Genomic DNA, 20,767 nt, shown 5'->3' with positions numbered 1-20,767 from the left:
ACTAATGGTTATCTAATTCCAACCCAGATTCCTGAAAAAGAAATAATATGGGACCAAAAAAAAAAAGTAATTTCATTCACTTCCTCAATTTAATTTAATTGCCTATGATTATATTATTATACCCCACACACACACACACAAACATAACATGTAATTTCTCAATGACTTAGACAAGTCTGGGATTAGAAATGGTCAGCCAAAGATATACCTGATCTCAATTTCGGTTAGAAGGATGTTTTATTTGGTGTCCTGATATTTTTGGCAATGCTCTAAAGGCTGCCAAGTTTACAGGTGGCCACTACAACAGAAGACTCTGAAACAGCATTAAAAGATCGCAATTTAAACCCAAGACAACAGCATGCTCAAAACAGATATATCATTTCCATTACTAGGCAGGTATACTAATTCAGGAGTTTTAATGGCTTAAGAAAATATGTATTGATGGGGCTTCCACTCTCCCTTCTAACAGCAGCTATGTTTTGCTTTCCGCCACAGGAGAAGCAACAAGTATGTATCTACCCTTTTCCTACCCCAAATCACTATCCCTCTCCACCTCTCTTGAAATGAAGAGAACTTCAATTTTCTCTCAAACCCTAAAGGAGACAAGTGGGATTAGAAGACACAAAAGCCAATTTAATTTCTGCATATACTCATCAGTACTCTCCAAGTGCACGTTTGCTAAAGCTGAAGAATGCCCAGGTGAAACTGGTGAGCAAAACGAAGCAAGAGGAGACAAGGTTTAATAACGAGGATGGGCACAAAAAGACAAAGGGCAGGAGGCAAAGCCCCAGAGCAGGGTATCGCGGTCAGGATGCCAAGGAAAAATAGGGGGAAAGCTGCCTCAGAGTAGAATCCTGCTGATCCCTCGGGCTCACTGGCCATTTAGTTGAAAGAGCTCCCCAAAAAGAGGGTTTTCATAAGACTTCTCATGCTCCAAATGACAAGGAGAAGAAAGCATGAATCTCTCCAAAGACCTGGAGTCTAGTTACTCAGCTGTGACATGAGCTCCTCGCAGCACAAGGAACCTTATGCTTTATCCTCCAACTATGAGGTTTCTAATTTCTCAGAATGAAAAGTCTTTAAAATAAATTACTTCTGGCAAAACAAAGGGTTAGATGTGCAGAGAAAATCTGCCAGTATCACACAACTAAAATTGCTGGACAAAATATCAAACTATGGTCGAGCTGGCATGCGAGTACGAGAAACTCTCAGGGGCCAGGAACAACCAGAGAGCATGAATCCAGGGAAATGAGTTGGCACCAGAACAGGAATGTGCCCTGGAGGGGCATCTGCCATTTCTGGATGCCTCAATTCCAGGTTTCAGCGTGCTGCATGGGGCACAGGGACACATTTGGAAACTGTACAAGGTAACAGATTCCACGTAAAGACCAGAGAGAAATATGTCTAGAAAATGAACCCTACAGAAAAGAAAGAAAAGCACCCTACAGTGGAAACGTGAAGATATGTGGCTACCTCAGCTAGGGCTTTGGCTGAGCTTGAAAAGCTATGGTAACAACAAATATGATCTCAGGTGAGAATCACAAGTCCACCTGTGTGCAAGTTCGGCAGTCAGTGACAAAATACCTGAGTGACCAAAACAAAAGCAACTCCACTTTAGTTACAAGCTGGCCTGGATGGGTGGTAGGTACCTCCATGAACTTCCCAAAATCGAACACAAAGAACCTCTGTAAGAACATACCTGAAAACTCAGATGTAAGGAATTCTAGCGATAAAATTCCATTGAACATTTACTTGCAACAGAGTAATCACAACAGAAATCACAACATGCACTAGGGGCACTTGTACCCCAATGTTTATAGCAGCACTTTCAACAATAGCCAAATTATGGAAGGAGCCTAAATGTCCATCAACTGATGAATGGATAAAGAAATTGTGGTTTATATACACAATGGAGTACTATGCGGCAATGAGAAAGAATGAAATATGGCCCTTTGTAGCAACGTGGACGGAACTGGAGAGTGTTACGCTAAGTGAAATAAGTCATACAGAGAAAGATACCGTATGTTTTCAGTCTTGTGTGGATCCTGAAAAACTTAACAGAAGACCACGGGAGAGGGGAAGGGGGGAAAAAAAAGTTACAGAGAGGGAAGGAGGCAAACCATAAGAGCCTCTTAAAAAACTGAGACTAAACTGAGGGTTGATGGAGGGTGGGAGGGAGGGGAAAGTGGGTGATGGGCATTAAAGAGGGCACCTGTTGGGATGAGCACTGGGTGTTGTATGGAAACCAATTTGACAATAAATTTCATATATTAGAAAGAAAGAAAAAAGAAATCACAACATGCACAAGGAAATCAGAGAATCAACACACACACATACACACACACAATATACACACACACAAATCAAACTGTGGGATCAGTTCAGTAACAACTGCCAATTATTCAACTGGGATTTTAGGATACAGAATGTAACTATATTTAATATACACAGAGACGATGTTTAAATTATGACTGACAAAAGATTAATATAGATTAATAAATCTCTCTAGTCTTGAGAGATTTGAAAAACAAACAGAACTTTCAGACATAAAAAAATAGTAAACATTTGAAAAGGGGAATCCAAAGGGTCCCAGCAGGTATAGCAGGACACAGTTGAGAATTAGTGAACTAGAAGAAATAAATGTCCATGCAGCACAGAGACCAGGAAACACAGGAGATATTAAAAGATACAGGAAACAGAATGAGGTGTAATAGCTGCCTAATCACACTTGTAAAAGGAGGAAACAGGGGAGAAGCAGTGAGTTAAAGACTAAAAATGACTAAGGGATGCCTGAGTGTCTCAGTTGGTTAACCATATGACTCGTTTCAGCTCAGGTCATGATCTCATGGTTCAGGAGTTCGAGTTCCACACTGTCAGTACAGAGCTTGCTTGGGATTTTCTCTCTCTCTCTCTTCTCTCTCTTCCCCTCCTGCACATGCACACATGTTCTTGCTCTCTTTCTCTCTTTCTTTCCGTCCCTCCCTCCCTCTCTCTCTCTCTCTCTCAAAATAAATAAATAAACTTTTTAAAAAATGATTTAGGGAGCTCCTGGGTGGCTCAGTCGGTTGAGCATCAGACTTCAGCTCAGGTCATGATCTCACAGTTTGTGAGTTCGAGTCCCGTGTCCAGCTCTGTGTTGACAGCTCAGGGCCTGGAGCCTGCTTTGGATTCTGTGTCTCCCTGTCTCTCTGCCCCTCCCCTGCTCATCCTCTGTCTCTCTTTCTCAATAATAAATAAACGTTAAAAAAAAAACAATGACTGAGAATTTTGCAGAAGTATAAACATGAATCCTCACATGCAATTCTAGTAAATTCCAAGCAAGACAAATTTTTAAAATCTAAACAGAAAAGTGATTACCCATAAAGGAACAAGAATCAGAAGGACCATCAGCAGATTCATCCACAGTTAACAAGGGAAGCCACAAGACGGTGGGCAAAATGGCTTCAAAATACTTAGAAAAAAAAGTAACTGACAAGCTACAACTGCACACCCAGAAAGATTCAATGAAATAAAAAGACCCTCGCCACAAGAATTTCTAAAGGAGGCACTCTAAGAAAAACTGTCCCAAAGAGAATGTCTAAAATGCAAGTAGGAATGGAGAACAGCAGTAACAAAAAAAAAAAAAAGGCAAATACATGGGAAAATCTAAAATAAGCATTGACTATATAAAGCAATGATAGATTATCTAATTTATAGAATTAAAAAAAAATTTTTTTTACTTGAAAGTTTGAAAAACAACAGCACAGACTATTATCCTAAGGCCTGATGTTATTTGGTAGGAGGGTAAAAATACTGAGTATCTTTGCCTTTGTTAATTTCAATACAAATTGTTTATTTGAGGTAAACACCTGTGATAATCACGAAGCAGAGAAAGAGAGTATATAATCCAAAATAGTTTGTGGGGAGGGAGGAAAGAATGAGGAGAGGAAGACTAATCAATCTAAAAGAACACACACACAAAAAATTTTTTAGTACAAATAAAAAGTACAAAATGACACAATAAAAAATGATCTCCTACATGGAAACTACCCAAGTGGTTTTATATGCGAGTTCGACCAAACGGCTCGTCTTACACAAAATTTTCAAGAACAGACCAGGAAGGAACACTCCCCAGCTCATCCTGTTAGGCCAACATAACTTAATACCAAAATCTTATCAAAGCAACATGAGAAAGCAGGATTGCACGCCAGCCTCACTCATGAATACAGATGCAAACTGAAAGTAATGACAGATTTAAAAAAAGACATCAGTGAAGCTTATTATACAAATGCAAGGTTGTTCCAACATTAGCAAGTCGTTCAATCTCCCCATTAAAGAGAAAAGGAAACCATATGATCAAACCAACAGATCAAATTCAACACGGTAACAGATACCCTCAGCAATCTAGCAATAAAGGGGTGGTCCTTAACTCGATCAAGGTATCTACAAAAAACCTAGGGCAAATGGGGTCCCCAATGATGAACAGCTAATGGAATTCCCTTTAAATAAGGGACCACACCCACTACCACGGCTTCTGTGTCACAATGAACTGAAGGCCCCCGCCAGTGCCACAAGGCACAAAAATTAGATGTAAAGATCAGGAAAAGAAATTCATCATCATACATGATGTAATCTCTATGGAAAATGCAAAATATCGGACAATGTACCCTCGTAAGTTTAGCAAATTTCAGTGCACAGAAAAACATGAAACCTCATTTCTATAGGAAAGCATGTTTAAAGATGAAGTTTTAGAAAAGATTCCTTACAACAGCAGGCAGGAATACTGGAGCAGTAAGATGTCATAAAAGATGTGAAAGATCATGAAAATTATTTAATAAGTATTCAAGAACATTTCAGATGACCTAAATAAAATGAAAGGACATTGCATTTATGGATAGGAAGAGTCAGTATCAAAAAGAGGCATATTCATCTCAAAATTATATACGGGCTCAATCAATTTCAATCAAAATGCTAGCCAGCTTTTGTTGGTTTTTTGTTGTTGTTGTTTCTTAAGTGACAAGCCGATTCTACATTCATGTGGAAACATAGCTAAAGAACGAAGAGGAAGGATTTGCCTACCAAATCTTGTTATACAATTATAATACTTCAAGTATTGGCTGAAGGACAGAGATGAATGCATGAGAATAGAGAATCCAGAAACAGACACACATCTATTTAGAGGTTTGCATAGCAAAGTGTTCATTTTGACAGCACATAGATGAGGAGTCTGCATATGACAGCTAAGGTATCAGTTTTGGGGGACAGGGAGGAATTAGTCAATAAATAAGACAGTTAGTTATCCACATGGAAAATAAACTAAATCACAGCACACTCAATTCCAGGTGTGTTAAACAAATGTGAAAGGAAAATAAGAAAACTACCTGAGGACAATGCAGTAGGGAAGGATGACTCTAGAACAAGATAACACATTAAGAGAAAAACATTGATCGATTTGCCCAAGATGAGTGGTTTTGAGCTCTGACAAGAGCTCACTGTAAAAAAGCTTTCTCATCTCTCTCTTCCAGCCATCCAAGATGCGGAAAGAAAGAAGGTGGCTGGGGCACCAGCTGTTGTAAAGAAGTAAGAGGCCAAGAAAGTGGTCATTCCCTTATTTGAGAAAAGGCCCAAGAATTCTGGTATCAGACAGGACACACAGCCCAAAGGGGACCTCACCTGATTTGTCAAATGACCCCGCTACATCCAGCTGCAGCAGCAAAGGGCTATTCTCTCGAAGGGTCTAAATGTGCTGCCCGCCACTCACCAGTTCACACAGGCCTCGGACCACCAAACAGCTACTCAACCACTTAAGCTGGCCCACAAATATAGACCAGAGGGACCAAGCAGGAGAAGCAACAGAGATTATTGGCCCGGGCAGAGAAGAAAGCTGCCAGCAAGGGGATGTCCCCACTAATAGGCTGTCTGTCCTGCAAGGTGGAGTTAATATGGTCACCACCATGATGGAAAACAAGAAGGCTCAGCGGGGAGCAATAGCACATGCTGCGGATCCGACGAGCTGGGTTTGTCTCCCTGGCTGCCCTGTGTCCTAAGATGGGGGTTCCCTACTGCATCATCAAGCGGAAGGCCAGGCTGGGGCATCTGGTCTACAGGAAGATCAGCAGCACTGTCAACTTCACAGAGGCTAACTTGGAAGACAAAGAAGCTCTGGCTAAACTGGAGAAGCCATCAGGGTCGATTTCAAAGACAGATATGATGAGATCCACCGTCACTAGGGAGGTAACGTCCTGGGCCCGAAGTCGGTGGCTCTCATGGCCAAGTTGGGAAAGGCAAAGGCTGAAGAACCGGCCACCAAAGTGGACTGCGTGTGTGCTGTTCTATTTTCTGTACAGAGAATCAGTTCTTTTTTAGACAATGTCTGCCACATAGCAGAGTGTGTCTTGAAAACAAAAGTCTTCTGAAACAAAAACTTACCCTTAACATTGATATTTTATTCCATTGTGTAAAAACTCTTAAAAATGATTCACAGAAGACTTACACAAAATGGTCATCGCAACACTGGAATAGCAAATCCCTGGAAACTCATATGCCCTACATCAGGAGAGTGGATATATAAATTGTGGTATATTCATATAATGGGACACTATAAAAAAGAAAAGTAAATAAAGCCCAGGTACAAAGCATCAGGATCTTCCTTGGTTCTCAAAGCATGGCTCCAAGACCAACAGCATTAGCATCACCCTTAAGTTTGTTAACCAAGCAAACTCTCCTTCCCGAGACTAAGGTGGGGGGTGGAGGGTGGGGGACCAGCAAGTCAGGTTTTAGAAGTCATCCAGGTGACTCAGACGAGTTTGAGAGCCACTATTATGGATGAAGGTAACATGTAAGCAAGAAAAGCTAGTCTCAGAAGAATACAAACAATAGATTTATTGAAAAGTGAAAAACTGGCTAACCAAAATAACAGTGTTCAGAAGTACTGAAAAATATAATAAAGCTATTTTTAAAAAAGCAGAAAATGGGGCACCTGGGTGGCTCAGACATTAAATCTTCTGACTTTTGATTTTGGCTCAGGTCATGGTCTCGCAGTTGGTGAGTGCAAGCCCCGCATCAGGCTCTGCACTACTGGTGTGGAGCCTGCTTGGGATTCATATTCATTCATTCATTCATTCATTCATTCATTCTCTCTCTCTCTCTCTCTCTCTCTCTCTCTGCCTCTCCCAAGTGCACTCATTCACACTCGCTCAGTTTTTCTCTCTCAAAAGAAACAAACTTTAAAAAAAAGTTTTATAAATTAATAAAAAAATTAAAAAGCAGAAAACGATTAATACAGGTTACTTTGTGGAAGAAAGAGGGTAAAGTACGGAGAAGGGTCACAGAGAGAGCCTCTAACGACGACAGTGTTTTGTTTCTTCCGCTAGGCAGTGGGTATGAGCATCTGGGTTTGCCATCATTCGCCTTGATGCGTGCGTTGAAAATTATAGCCTTGGGGCGCCTGGGTGGCGCAGTCGGTTAAGCGTCCGACTTCAGCCAGGTCACGATCTCGCGGTCCGTGAGTTCGAGCCCCGCGTTGGGCTCTGGGCTGATGGCTCAGAGCCTGGAGCCTGTTTCCGATTCTGTGTCTCCCTCTCTCTCTGCCCCTCCCCTGTTCATGCTCTGTCTCTCTCTGTCCCAAAAATAAATAAACGTTGAAAAAAAAAAATTAAAAAAAAAAAGAAAATTATAGCCTTTTGTATGCAATACACTTTCTAAAAAAATTTTTTAAGTAGCACCAGAAAAGGGGAAAACTTAAGAACAATTAAAAAATTATGAACATAAAGTAGCATAGCCCATATGAACTCATTTCTAACAACAGGCATAGGAAAACTAGCGTGCATAGCAAGTGCTAAATATTTGTAGACTATTAAATGCTTAAATGTTTACAACGATTCAGTCTTCTTCATTTTTCTGTTCCCTCAAATTTTTCCACACTGCATAACAACCCAAAAAGAAAAGTTTTATGTAAAGAGTATAACAATTCCCAAATTAATTCAGTGCCCACCTTACTATCACTCCCATCTTTAAACTGAGTCTCTTTACCAGACTTGAAATCCAAATCTTGACTAAACACCCAGTACAGACTAGGAGAACACAATGGTTTTCAATTCTGGTCTCAAGAAGAATTTTTCTTGTCCAATTTTCCACAAATTCTTTCATGAAACTCTATTCAATTTTGTGCATTTGTCAGACCTCTGCATCGTTTTCTGGTCAAAAGTGACTTTTTTTTTTTTTAATGTTTATTTTTGAGAGAGACAGAGTGTAAAAGGTGAGAGGCAGAGAGAGAGGGAGACACAGAGTCCGAAGCAGGCTCCAGGCTCTGAGCTGTCAGCACAGAGCCAGCTGCGGGCCTTAGACTCACGAACCGTAAGATCATGACCTGAGTTGAAGTCAGACACTTCACCAACTGAGCCACCCAGGTGTTTAAGTGGAAGCAAAATAAGCCATATATATGTGTCAGTATTAAGTCCATACAACAAAACCTCTTATAAACCATGCAGGGACTGCCTCAAAAAACTCATTTGTTTTTCATTTATTTTCTCCACTAGCAGTGTGCTGCTAAAATCACGGGAATAAAAGCGTTGCTCATGTGAATTAATCCCTATCCATCTGCAACAAGGTGGGGGGAACCAAAGGGTCGGCTTCGGCATCCAAAGAAAGGCAATTATGCACGATGAGCAAAGGAGGTGGTTCAAGGCCGTACTGCCAAGAAATGACATATTCCAGTGGATGCAAACCACCCTCTTCAAATTTTGGCATCCTGTGGTATAAAAATAAAACCGGAGTTCATTGAAAAGCAAAGCTTGCCACCTGCTGCCCAATGGCATAATCGTAAAAGTTCAAACTGCATCCGCATTTTCAAATGAAATCCATTTATGAATTGATTGGTGTGGGTGTTTGCATTGTCTAAATTCATTCATTAGGTTGGTGTTTTTTAAAGAAAGAATAGCAGCCCCCAAGTTTTTAAACCAGGCACTATTTCAAACCTTTTATATAATCAACTGTAGCCAGTGTGCTTAAAACCAAAAGAAAAAAAGAAAAAAGGGAAAAAGGAAAAAAACCCACTTTCAGACTATTATGCATGTTGTGTATATAATAAATTGAACAAACCGCATTTGCGTCTATGATAGTATCCAGACCAGGGAAGAATGCCTTTGAAAACGCGCCAGCACCGTCCTACACTTCCCTGTCATCATTCTAGAGGATGTGAAATGCTAAATCCATTTTCTGATCCGTGCAGACTTTCAAATGCAAACATTAATACTTTAACGGAGTTTAAATGTGTATAAACATAATAGTTTATAACTACTATGTTTATACACATTTCAATTACACAATTTTAAGCAGCAGTCCAGCTAACCGAAAAGGAAAAACTTGCCAGCATGTCACCATTGTTTTGTCAACCCCAAACACTGAAGCTTTCAAAGATCTTAATTATTAACAGTGATGAGCGTTTTTATCGCTTAAATGTTTCTAGTATTCTTTTTCACTTGAATTGATTCTAAAAAAAATCTGAGAAGTAAAAGCATTTTTAGCCTTTTTTTTTCCTTAAGAGCCAAACCTTCAAATTTTGCCTCATTTTCCAACTCTATAGATTCATGTATCTGCGTCATCATCCCCTTGAAAACAAACTCAAGGGGCGCCTGGGTGGCACAGTCAGTTGAGCATCCTACTTGATTTTGGCTCGGCACACGATTCCAGAGTCATGGGATGGAGCCCTGCATCAGGCTCCATGCTGAGTGTGGAGCCTGCTTGGGATTCTCTCTCTCTTTCCCTCTGCCCCTCTCCCTCACTTGTTCTCTCTACCTCTCTCTAAAAAAAAATAAATAAAATAAAAAGAAACTCAAAACACTCATTGGAAAAAGAATACCATCTGAGAGGAAGATGTCCCATCCCAAGCTGAAACAGGAGACAGAAGGTGTAGTGACTGTTCCATACGCTCTTCTGCCCAGGAAGCTAGGCAAGTGTGCAATCCTTGGGAGCTTTATGGCAAAAGCCTCATCACATCACAGTGGTAACTCCCGATGTGAGTACCCTTTGAAATAAAGCTTTAAAGGCTTTCACCAGCAGGAACCGGTCCATATACAAAATAGCACCAGACCCTAGCTGAAGTTTCTCGGTTGTCTGGGAACTACTATAACGCAGACAATAAAAGAATAACTCATTTTCAAGACAGATGGCACCATAATATTGCACTATATTCTACGGAGTGTTTTCTTCCCCAACACTAGAGGCAGTGTTTCCATACAAAAGGAAGCCTGTCCAGCTGCAGCCAACTAGCTTTCAGATACTACTGTTTCTGTGAAATATCACACACACACAAAATGCTCTTTTTTTTCTTCAAAAACTCTACAGGAGCTATGAATTCAGACACTATTACTGCTCGGTGTTCCTGATCAGGCAAAAATCTCTTTCCCAGCTCTCATGTAGGTGCCCACAACTGAAATGTTTTGCATGTGTAAGGCTTGTTAGGGTTTGGTTAGATCTTCCTGAGCACTATGCCTGCAAGTCAGAATGGTGCCTGGTGCGAGGATACAGCACGTAAATCATATGATAAATTAATTTTAGGCCTGTTACCACCAGAACTGGACTTTGAAGGAACAGGACAAATATCACTTGACACCAGTAGAAGGAATAGCCTTACATATGCTTTGTCCTAAAAAATACAGCTCTCTACTAAAAAAACCACAAAATGCAACTAACTACTCATTCTAGAAATCAGAGAAAAGGAAGAAAGAAACAGAACAGGTACAGGCTATTTGCTGAAATTAAAGAATTATTTCCTTGAGCCACCAACACAGTTACCTGGCCCATAGTAAGCACTCAATAAATACCTGTGAGATTGAAGGTTCCAAGTCCTTTCTTTTGGTTTCTTGTCAAAGACTTCCTAGTAAACTGGATTGAAAATCCTTATGGGTTTTTTCCCCAAATTTTTATTTAAATTCCTGTTTGGTAACATACAGTGTAATATTAGTTTCAAGTGTAGAATTTAGTGATTCATCACTTCCATACGTCACCCTGTGCTCATCGCAAGTGCCCTCCTTAATGCCCATCACTTATTTCACCCATCCCCCACCCACCTCGCCCCTCTTTCTCTGGTAACCATCAATTTGTCCTCTATAGTTAAGAGTTTGTTTTTTTTTGGTCTCTCTTTTTTTTCCCCCCTTTGTTCATTTGTTTTGTTTATGAAAGTCTACCTATAAGTGTAAGCCTATGGTGCTTGTCCATGACTTGACTTTTTCACTTAGCATAATAGTCCCTAGCTCCATCCACATTGTTACAAATGGCAAGATTTTGTTTTTCTTTATGGATGAGAAATATTCCATTGTTATATCTACCACCCCCTCTTTATCCATTCATCAGTCGATGGACATTTGGGCTCTTTCCATCCATAATTTGGCTAGTGTTGATAATGCTGCTATAAACATCAGGGTGCATGTATCCATTCAAATCAGGAACAAATCCTTGTGTTTTAATGAACATCCTAAATTAATATGAACATAAAGGTGATATAGGAATTTAAAAAAAAAAAAAAAGCACAGCATTTCTTCACTGGGTTTGGAAAGTATTTCTTATTTTGTGAAAGACAAATACTACCAGTACTATCAAATAGTCTGGGGTTGGATTGATTACTTCACAGAGCAAATCACAAAAACTTTCCTAGCAACCCCTAGGCCTCAACAGCTATGTTAAACAACAAATGTACATGAAGTCTGAAATAAAATTGATGATTTAACATTACACAGTAAATTATGAAATTTTTGTTTCAAATTTTAATTCTTTTTTTTACATTGTTTTCAATAACTGAGAACACAATCCAACTAGAAACCAGATAATGCAATCTAACTAGAAAGATATCCAGAACTCATCAACATGTAAGTTGTTATCACCTGTGTGTGCACACGTGCCCAAATGTCCCAGGCTCACTTACAGCTCTCAGCAATGACATCATAAACAATGTGGGACTCCAGTCACCTACTAGACGAGGGCTACAGGTGAGTTGAGCACTCTTAGTGTAGTAGGAAAACCACACAAAGCAGATGCACAGAGATTTATACTGGAAGGGGCAAAGATAACACACAACGGCTATGGCAAAAGCCATAAAGCCAACAAAGGTAAGGGTAGAAAAGGAGTCTGAGAACACCTGAAAAAGAAAAAAGAGACCTTGATTTTTCTACAGAGTATGATGAATGGCTACCAAATGCATTTTGAAGAGTGTTAGTTTGATCAACACAGAAGGAAATAGAATCTGCTTCTGATTATGTGTCTGTGAGCTTGAATCCAAGGACAGAGTGGAATAGAGGAAAAAGAAAGCCTTCAAAGACAGCCTCCATTTTCCACTTCTAAAGTGGGTAAGAGGACCTATCCTTTGACTTCACATTATCTAGAGGTAGAGATAAACATCATACTATACATAACTCCTTCGTCTGGATCCAAAGGAAGGATTTTCTGGACTGCCCGTCTTCATCCCCCTCTATTTTTAAAGAAAATTAGATTTCCTCCCCAAAAGTTACTGTGAGAGGTAGGTGGGCGACAAGGCCAGCTCCTTAAGGCACCTTTCTCTCATGTGTGCATCAATCACCTGGGTGCTCCTCACATTTCCACAGCACTGGCTAAGCTGGCTCCCCACAGGTAAATCTTTTCCTTCTTGAGTGGCATCACTCCATTTCTCACAGCCCCACTCAAAGACACTCTCCCCATTTGTCAAGGCCTTCCATAATCTGGATCTACACACTCAATCTCACCTCCTACTACTCTTCCATATCTCCAAAATAAATCAATCTCCCACCTGTCCTATGGAAACAGGAGACTCGCTCCCACCCTATCTCCCATCCTGTCATCTCCTTTACTTAAAGGCCAGCCTCTCTCCTTCACAAAGTCCTCCACATTCTGGCAAGTCTTCCTTTTACTCTAGTCCCTACTGATGGCCCCCTTCCTTATACCCCGCTAGAATTTATAACAGGCACCACCTAAATCACCAGTCACTATGGTATTATCCCATATTATTAACTATCTTGCAAGCATGTTTAGCCTGATCCTCCAACTGGAATGCCTAGAACAGTCCTTGGCATGTGGCCGGTACTCAGTATTTGTTGACAGACTAAGTTAATCAACTATAGTAAGCTGAAAATTTGAATTGCAGAGATGGGGAGAACAGAGTTTCTACCCTCATTTTGCTGAACCTTAGATAAGTCAACCAGGTTAGAAATGCACTAAGAACTATTCAAGCTTAGAATGTTAAGATGGTTCAACAATACCTAATTATGTTTATGTCAACCAACAAGCCTCAGCAGAACAGAAGAATTCTGAAATACATTACCCAATGAGTTGTTGATTAGTATTCTTGTCCTCAAAGATGAGTGGGGACTTTTTTTTTTAATATTTATTTATTTTTGAGAGAGAGAGAGAGAGACAAAGCATGAGTGGAGGAGGGGCAGAGAGAGAGGGAGACACAGAATCTGAATCAGGCTCCAAGCTCTGAGCTGTCAGCACAGAGCCTGATGCAGGACTCGAACCCACACACCTTGAGAGCATGACCTGAATGAAGTTGAACGCCCAACCAACTGAACCACCTAGGAGTGGGAATTTTCAAAAATTCAATTTAAGAAGTTTCTTTCAAGTTGGGGGATTAAAAAGAACCCAAATTGGTGGATAAAAAATTCAGTAGGTACTAATAACATTCTTTGTATATAAGGGCCGCCCCCAACGTTGAGAGTTCTTAAAATGTTTAACAAAGAGATCTTTACTACGAAAAGAGCTCTTACAAATAAAAAATGTATAGAAATTTCATAGAAATTCCACTGTAACAGAAATTTAAATGGGATAAAGAATGTTAATAGATTATTCATATAAAAATATAACTAATAAACATTTAGAAGCTGTTCAATCTCTAAAAAGTTTTTAAAAACTGCAATTAATCTGTGAGCGATAAAATCACACTTCATAGGAATATTCAAAACCACTAATGCTTTAGAGACTATAACTCATTTATCAAAGTCTTATTTGACAGTGACCATATGTACTTTGCTCAAAATATTAAGGATCTGAAATGATCTAATACACACGTCACTAACATACTTATTCTCACTACTTTAGGGGCACCAGGGTGGCTCAGTCGGTTAAGCATCCAACTTCAGCTCAAGTCATGATCTCACAGTTTGTGTGAATCCCGAATCAGGCTCTGTGCTGACAGCCCAGAGCTTGCTTTAGGTCCTGTCTCCCTCTCTCTGCTCCTCTCCTACTCCCATGCACATACACGCGCGTGCGCACACACATACACACACACACACACACACACACACACTCTCTCTCTCTCTCTCTCTCTCTCTCTCAAAAATAAACATTTAAAAAAAATCACTACCTTAAATTAACACAAAGCAACACGGCATCAAAGAAATCAATCAGGGAGACTGCCAAGTGCTTCAACCTTACAAAGTATTTCTAATACACACAATGAATCTCCCACTATTTACATTTACAGGTGACCTTTCAAGACATGAAGGCAATTAAGTTGTGAAACGCTTGCCTCATTCACAGAAATGGGTTTGGTAGGATTTTTTTTTTTTCTCCTCCAAAACAGCTTCTTAAAACCAGGAGATAAACAGGGGCCACAGCAACAGAAAAGGAACAGAGAGAAAAGTTTCACGAAGGGCCTCAAAGGCCACTGGGTCTTTGTACTCCCTGAGTGAGGTAGGGGAAACAGAAAGCACTTCCTTTCAAATTCCTTTTCTCAGAGTGCAGTGCATCCTAATCATCTCAAAATGTCTATGTCGTCTTCCTGCGGGAGTTAAGAACATCCTTCCTAGAAATATAATTAGGAAGGATTAGCTGCTGCATTAAGAGGCTTTGAACAAATTAAGGAAGAATGATGTCTCACTTTAGACTCTGTCCATCAAATCTCCAAATACCAGCACTTGGCAAAACCCCAACATCCGGCAAAGAAATAAGGCAGTGCATTTCACAAGCAGTAAAAGTGATGCCCAAGTCAAGAAAGCCCCAAGATGAGAATTGTTTAAAAATAACCTCCCTGTCCATGGCAGACAGTCCAATTAATTTTTAAAGATGTGAGAACGGCTTCTACATTGGTAACTAACAATAAAGAAATAACTGTCACATTTTCTCCTTGAGACAGAATACATTTTGATAAGTGAATTTTGATCATTTTGAAAATAAAAACATTTCATCAAACAACAGTGTTTTACTTGAAAACTCGTGAAATGACTCAAGTTTTTCATCTCTCCTCTATCTTTCTTAGGTTTGGGGCTTCAAAAATACTGTGCAAGTTTTTTCATTAATTTTGATACCAGAGAGTCAGACAGACAATAACATATAAAAAACAACAAGGAGATCATAGTATAAGAGGTCGGGTTCAAGTCACAGCTCTGCTACTACCCATGTGACTCTAGGCAAGACATTCATCCCTTTAAGTGATAAAATTTTATGACCTGTGAAGATATTGAAAGATGGAAACAAGATCGTACCTAATACATTCTCATTCTAGTTCCCATTACACTCAGCTCTTAAAAGGGACAAATATGGGGCGCCTGGGTGGCGCAGTCGGTTAAGCATCCGACTTCAGCCAGGTCACGATCTCACGGTCCGGGAGTTCGAGCCCCGCGTCAGGCTCTGGGCTGATGGCTCAGAGCCTGGAGCCTGTTTCCGATTCTGTGTCTCCCTCTCTCTCTGCCCCTCCCCCGTTCATGCTCTGTCTCTCTCTGTCCCAAAAATAAATAAACGTTGAAAAAAAAAAAATTAAAAAAAAAAAAGGGACAAATACCCAGGATTAATTCTTTACAAAGACAGTGATATTGATAAAATATTTCTTTGTGTTTTGTTGAGAGCTAACTTGGCCAATTATATAACTCTGGAATCCTATGAACTCTAAGTGAAAAATTTTTCACGCTAAGTGAAAAATAACTCTCAATGAAAAATAATTAAAGTTTGCCTGCACATCCCGGTTTGCTGTCTGAAAACTGAGCCAATCTTGCGTCAAGGTGCAAATCACTTAGTATTTAATTAAATACTCATGAGTACTAACGAGTCTTCAAGCTCATAAAATGCGATTTTCAGTGTCAGTTTCAGTAATTTTCCCAAGAGACTGGCTGCCTGGGCTTTGCTGCCATATTTTTTTTCTTGCTAATGTGCCTCACATCTATCACAGGCATCCTAGGAAGTGCTAGGATCAAGAAGACTTGGAAGTGAAAAGGTCAAGAAGAGAAGATCCAGAGAACTAGAGCCTGACCAAAGAAAAACAGCCAGAGATACACAGCAAGCGAGTCCTACTGTCGCCTGGAAGTGCCAGAGAAGGACAGGATGCCAGGGCTGAACTACTGCCCCAGAATGGAGAGCATTATGACTGAGAAAACTTTTGACTACTCTCATCAGCGACTCATTCAACCGGTCCCTTCTGATTACTTTCAGGAAACTGAGGCAACTTAGCTGATGGGCTAGTATTTGCATTCCTGCATGGTCAGACTTTCAGATCCAGAGAAGTCATAATATACATTTGCATTCACCAAGAAGAGTAAATCACACGAAATGAAATGAATGTTATGAAGGGAGCGGATGGGGAAATAGGGGTCATGAGAGCATCTTTGAGGGAGTAACAGGTGTCAGGGAATGTTTCCCAGAGGAAACTGAAATCAATAAAAGAAACAGGTGTTAACAGGGAAGAGGAGCGTGTGCAAGGGGAGGCAGTAGGTTGCAGACGGACAAAATGTGTCAGGAAGGAGCTGGACAGGGTTAATGAGCTGCCTGGGACATGGTGACAGGTTGGTGCCTGTCAATGATGACAATCAGAGGATAAGAGTCTGATGTCCCAGGAGGGGAGAACTCATCTCTATCCTCAGAGCACTGAGAAGCCACTGAAGGCTCTTATGCAGAGCAGGGCGAGATGAGACTTATGTTTTGAAAAGATCCCTCCAGTTGTGGACTGGACTTCATACTCAATAAAATCCGAAGCACCTGGGATACAAGGGACAGTCAGAGTTTTGCCACTTTACACCCCACTCATGGGAGAACCCACCTAACTCTGGTGGGCATAGGACCATTCTCCAACCCACTACTAATTTCCATCCAGTCTTCCCGGTCCCTCCTGCTATCCTGCATAAACACGTCAACAGCTTGTCCAGAAACAGCAGTCCTGAAAAATGAGACATTTTTTCCTGGATTATAAATTTAGGGTTTCTTTTCTCCATAGTGTTTAAGTAGACATTCTTTCCCCTTAGGAGTTCCTGCCTCTGGGGCCATAGGATTGGCTATTTCTGCTAGGATATCTCTAATGCATTTGAGGAACAGATAAAAGAATAAAAAATACACTCGACATTGAGAACCACAGTGAAAACATACAAACTCTAAGCATGTTTACAAGTTAACTTTGTGTTTTATTTCCTTAAGCATATTTTGCATAATATGAGCTGTACTGTCTCCTCCCTCATGTAGGACTCACATCTTCTAAGTTATTTATTCTGATCCCAGGCAACTCTGGGGCAGAGGGCCACTATAAAAATTTAGTCTTAAAATTCAGTCTACACTTGCTTGAACATAAACTAAATGTTAAGCCAAGGAAAACAAGGGAAGAGGATTTAGTGCAACCCTAGGGGCACCTTGGAAGGATTCAAGGGCGGTATCCATGGAATGCCAAACATATCCAAATGCAAAGAGGAATTTTTCCTATAATCTACACAACACCCAAAGTCAGGCTCTAAAAAGTATTCTTGGGTTTGGAATGAACCATGCAGGCCAGGGCTCAAGTACATGGTCGCATGCGTCCACCACGTTGCGTTCTATCCCAACTGCTTATCAGTGGATTCATGTGTGTTTCCATTCCAGTTCCATCACCAGTTTGCAGGAGGTCCTCTGACAACTAATTCATTTCCGGGGCACAAATTTATTTCAACAGAGACTAGCCATACGGGAAATACATTATCAGGCTCAAGAACCCCAATCTAACTATTGAAGGAAGAGACATTTCTAGCCTTCTCCCCACTCCAAGTCTGCCCACCCCTTCCCAACTCCCCCAAGGAGAACTGCAATCAGAGCCCCAAGGCCACTTTGTCTAGTGGTTGGGGCCGTTGGATGTCAAAAATACTTGTTTATGAGTGGTGTTGACTTTTCAATCCCTAGCTCCATGAGACTAAGGGCATAAAGACAGCCAGGGCCCCTCCTGCTGCCTGACCATCTCTAGGATCTTGGTTTTCCCCTCTTCCAGCCACCACAAGTGCTTGAGGGTGCTGGTCCCAAGGTTGCAGAGAACAGCGGGGGCCACATTTAGACCTTCAATCTACGTGAAGGGCTTAAATCTAACTTTTATCAGAGTCATAAGGACTGGCTATACTATTAATTGAAGGGTACTCTGATGATTATTTACTATCCCTTGCAATTATAGCTCACTCTTGAGTATCAGAAAAGATCAGCAAAACAAGATTGGGTACTTGATAAAATGCTCTAATAGCCAGAATAATGGCCCCTCGAAGACATGCACATCCAGAACCTATGAATATGTTAGGTTGCCGGGCAAAGGGAAATTAAAGTTGCAGATGAAATTAAGGTTGCTCATCAGCTGACCTTGAGATGGGGAAAGTACCCTGAATTATCCAGATGTGCCCAATTACAAGTGTCCTTAAAAGTGGAAGAGAGGGGCACCTGGGTGGCTCAGTTGGTTGAGCATCCGACTTCAGCTCAGGTCATGATCTCACAGCCCACATCACGTTGGGCTCTGTGCTGACAGCTCAGAGCGTGAAGCCTACTTCGGATTCTGCGTCTCCTCTCTCTGCCCCCTCTCTGCCCCTCCCCTGCTCATGCTCTGTCTCTCTCTCTCTCTCAAAAATAAATAAACATGAAAAAAAAATTTAAGTGGAAGAGAAAAGAAGAGGAAGAAGAGAACTAGCATTGAATAAACACTCAGTAAATATTAGCTACTATTATAATTATTACACAACACCAAAACAGCAGCCTAATTGCTAGCAATTAAATGGGGAGCAAACTCTAGCCCAGCAGCTGCCCTTTTTAATTGCACACTTTGAGTTTCCAATTCCTGATGTTATCTTTCACCAGAACTTAAGCCCAGTCAGTTGTATCTCAAAACTCTTGGTGAAGCCTTCTTCGTGGTACTCTGCAGGGTACACACACGGAAACACACAAGTGAGCTCCCCTACCCTCCCCTACCTCCCCCACCCCCATCCTACAGCGCACTCTTCCTGCCAAGTCCCACTCAGGAGAAAAGGTTCCTTGCTCCCGGCTCCTCAAACACCATCTCATCCCACTATCTTCCCTACGTGCATGTTTTTTTTAAAGCAACAGAACAGCGCTGACCAACAAATACTAGTATGATCAAACTTTGCACAATGGATTATGAAGTCCCTCTCAAACCTTGACATTGCCATGTCCAATTGGGCTTGGTTTTCTGATGAATTCGCAAAGGTCTTCTTCTGGAATTCCCACACATGCCTACCTACAGCATTTTTCCTAAGAACCAAAAACTAGAAAAATTCCAAACATCCATCAAGAGCGGATCAGATAATAAATTATGGTATACTCGTATGATGAAGTGATCTTTGGCAACGTAAATGTGAACAACAGTCACACACAACCACATACGTCAACCTCAGACATAACAATGAGTGAAAAAAATACACGTTATGGGATTCATTTATACATACATTGTTGAGAAACTGACGTCTGGTGTAAGAAGTCAAGACAGCAACTTGGGAAGGAGGAAGAGGTCCGATCTGGAAACAAGGGGTCTTTGTCGTGCTGTCAGTGTTCCACTCTTTGACGTGTACGGTCCATGCAGGAGTGTGTTATCACTTCGGGATCATCATGAGGCTGTGTGCACTTTAGTATACTCTTTGGTATGTAATTTTAATTGCACTTCAATTGTTTTTAAAAGTTTAAAGTATGCATATAAAATGATAAAAATCAGTCACTGGTTCCAATTGTGAGTTCTCACCCATCCCTAAAGCGTCAAAAAGTGAACACTAAAATCCTTGGACTGAGTTCCTTTTCTTCAATTTTCTGCCACTTTGCCTTTTTTTTTCCACATCATCAAGTAGCATCAAAACCTTCATCGTATAGACATGTTAGGTGGACACAACAGGAATACAAAGTATTCTGCAAAACTGTGCAGGGCTTTACAAAGGCAGACAGTATATTCCAAGAGAAAAAGGTAACGTCTTGCAACATAAGTAGGTATTCATGAAAGAATACTCAGACAAGGATTTAGACTTTTTTCTCTAGAAAAACCTCAAAAAATGTATTAAACATTTATCGTAGCCCTTCTGTGTACCTATGTCAATAAAGAGACAAAAGACTGTGAAGTAAGTGTTGTGACAATGGGGAGCAGAGGAAGCATAGAAAGAACCCCGTAGGAAGATCAGCGGTGGGGGGGCAGGGGGGGTGGGGATGGGGGTCAATACTGCAAGGTCCCCCCTCTACTCTGAGAGATTCAAACTGAGAGATCCTTTGGGGAAAATGCCCATTCAAGTCCTGATCACTTCCTTGCTTTTTAAATAAGTTCAAGAAAGATACCAATCTCAACTATCATGCTACAAAAAGCCTGAAACTTCTCCCAAGTTTTAACTACTGGTGTAGTTTTTATAATGAGTTGGGGTTTTTCCCACCTATTGGGATAGTATGAGAAAGTCCAAATAAAGGTAATGAGCTTACATTTTATTGTTGCTGTTAATTAGGAGAGAATATTACACCAAGCTTCCCACCCCTGTAGATATCACAGCATATAGTTTGTGGGTTTTTTAAAAGACTCACAACCACAGCGCCCGGAAGCTAAGAGCGGGGCAGA

General features: G+C 40.7%; 1 protein-coding gene and 1 pseudogene across 6 annotated transcripts in view; one reads left to right on the top strand and one right to left on the bottom strand.

Moving 5' to 3' along the window:
- LTBP1 (latent transforming growth factor beta binding protein 1) overlaps positions 1 to 20,767 on the bottom strand; it is a 403,312-nt gene that overhangs the window by 329,309 nt on the left and 53,236 nt on the right. The window lies entirely within an intron of this gene.
- Positions 4,641 to 6,395, top strand: LOC147582330 (large ribosomal subunit protein eL8 pseudogene; annotated as a pseudogene).

Source organism: Puma concolor, chromosome A3 (assembly GCF_028749965.1).
Source record: "Puma concolor isolate L17-30 chromosome A3, mPumCon1.1.hap2, whole genome shotgun sequence".
NCBI lineage: Eukaryota > Metazoa > Chordata > Mammalia > Carnivora > Felidae > Puma > Puma concolor.
The sequence above is the reverse complement of the archived record's forward strand: the minus strand, read 5'-3'. Positions and strand labels throughout refer to the sequence as shown.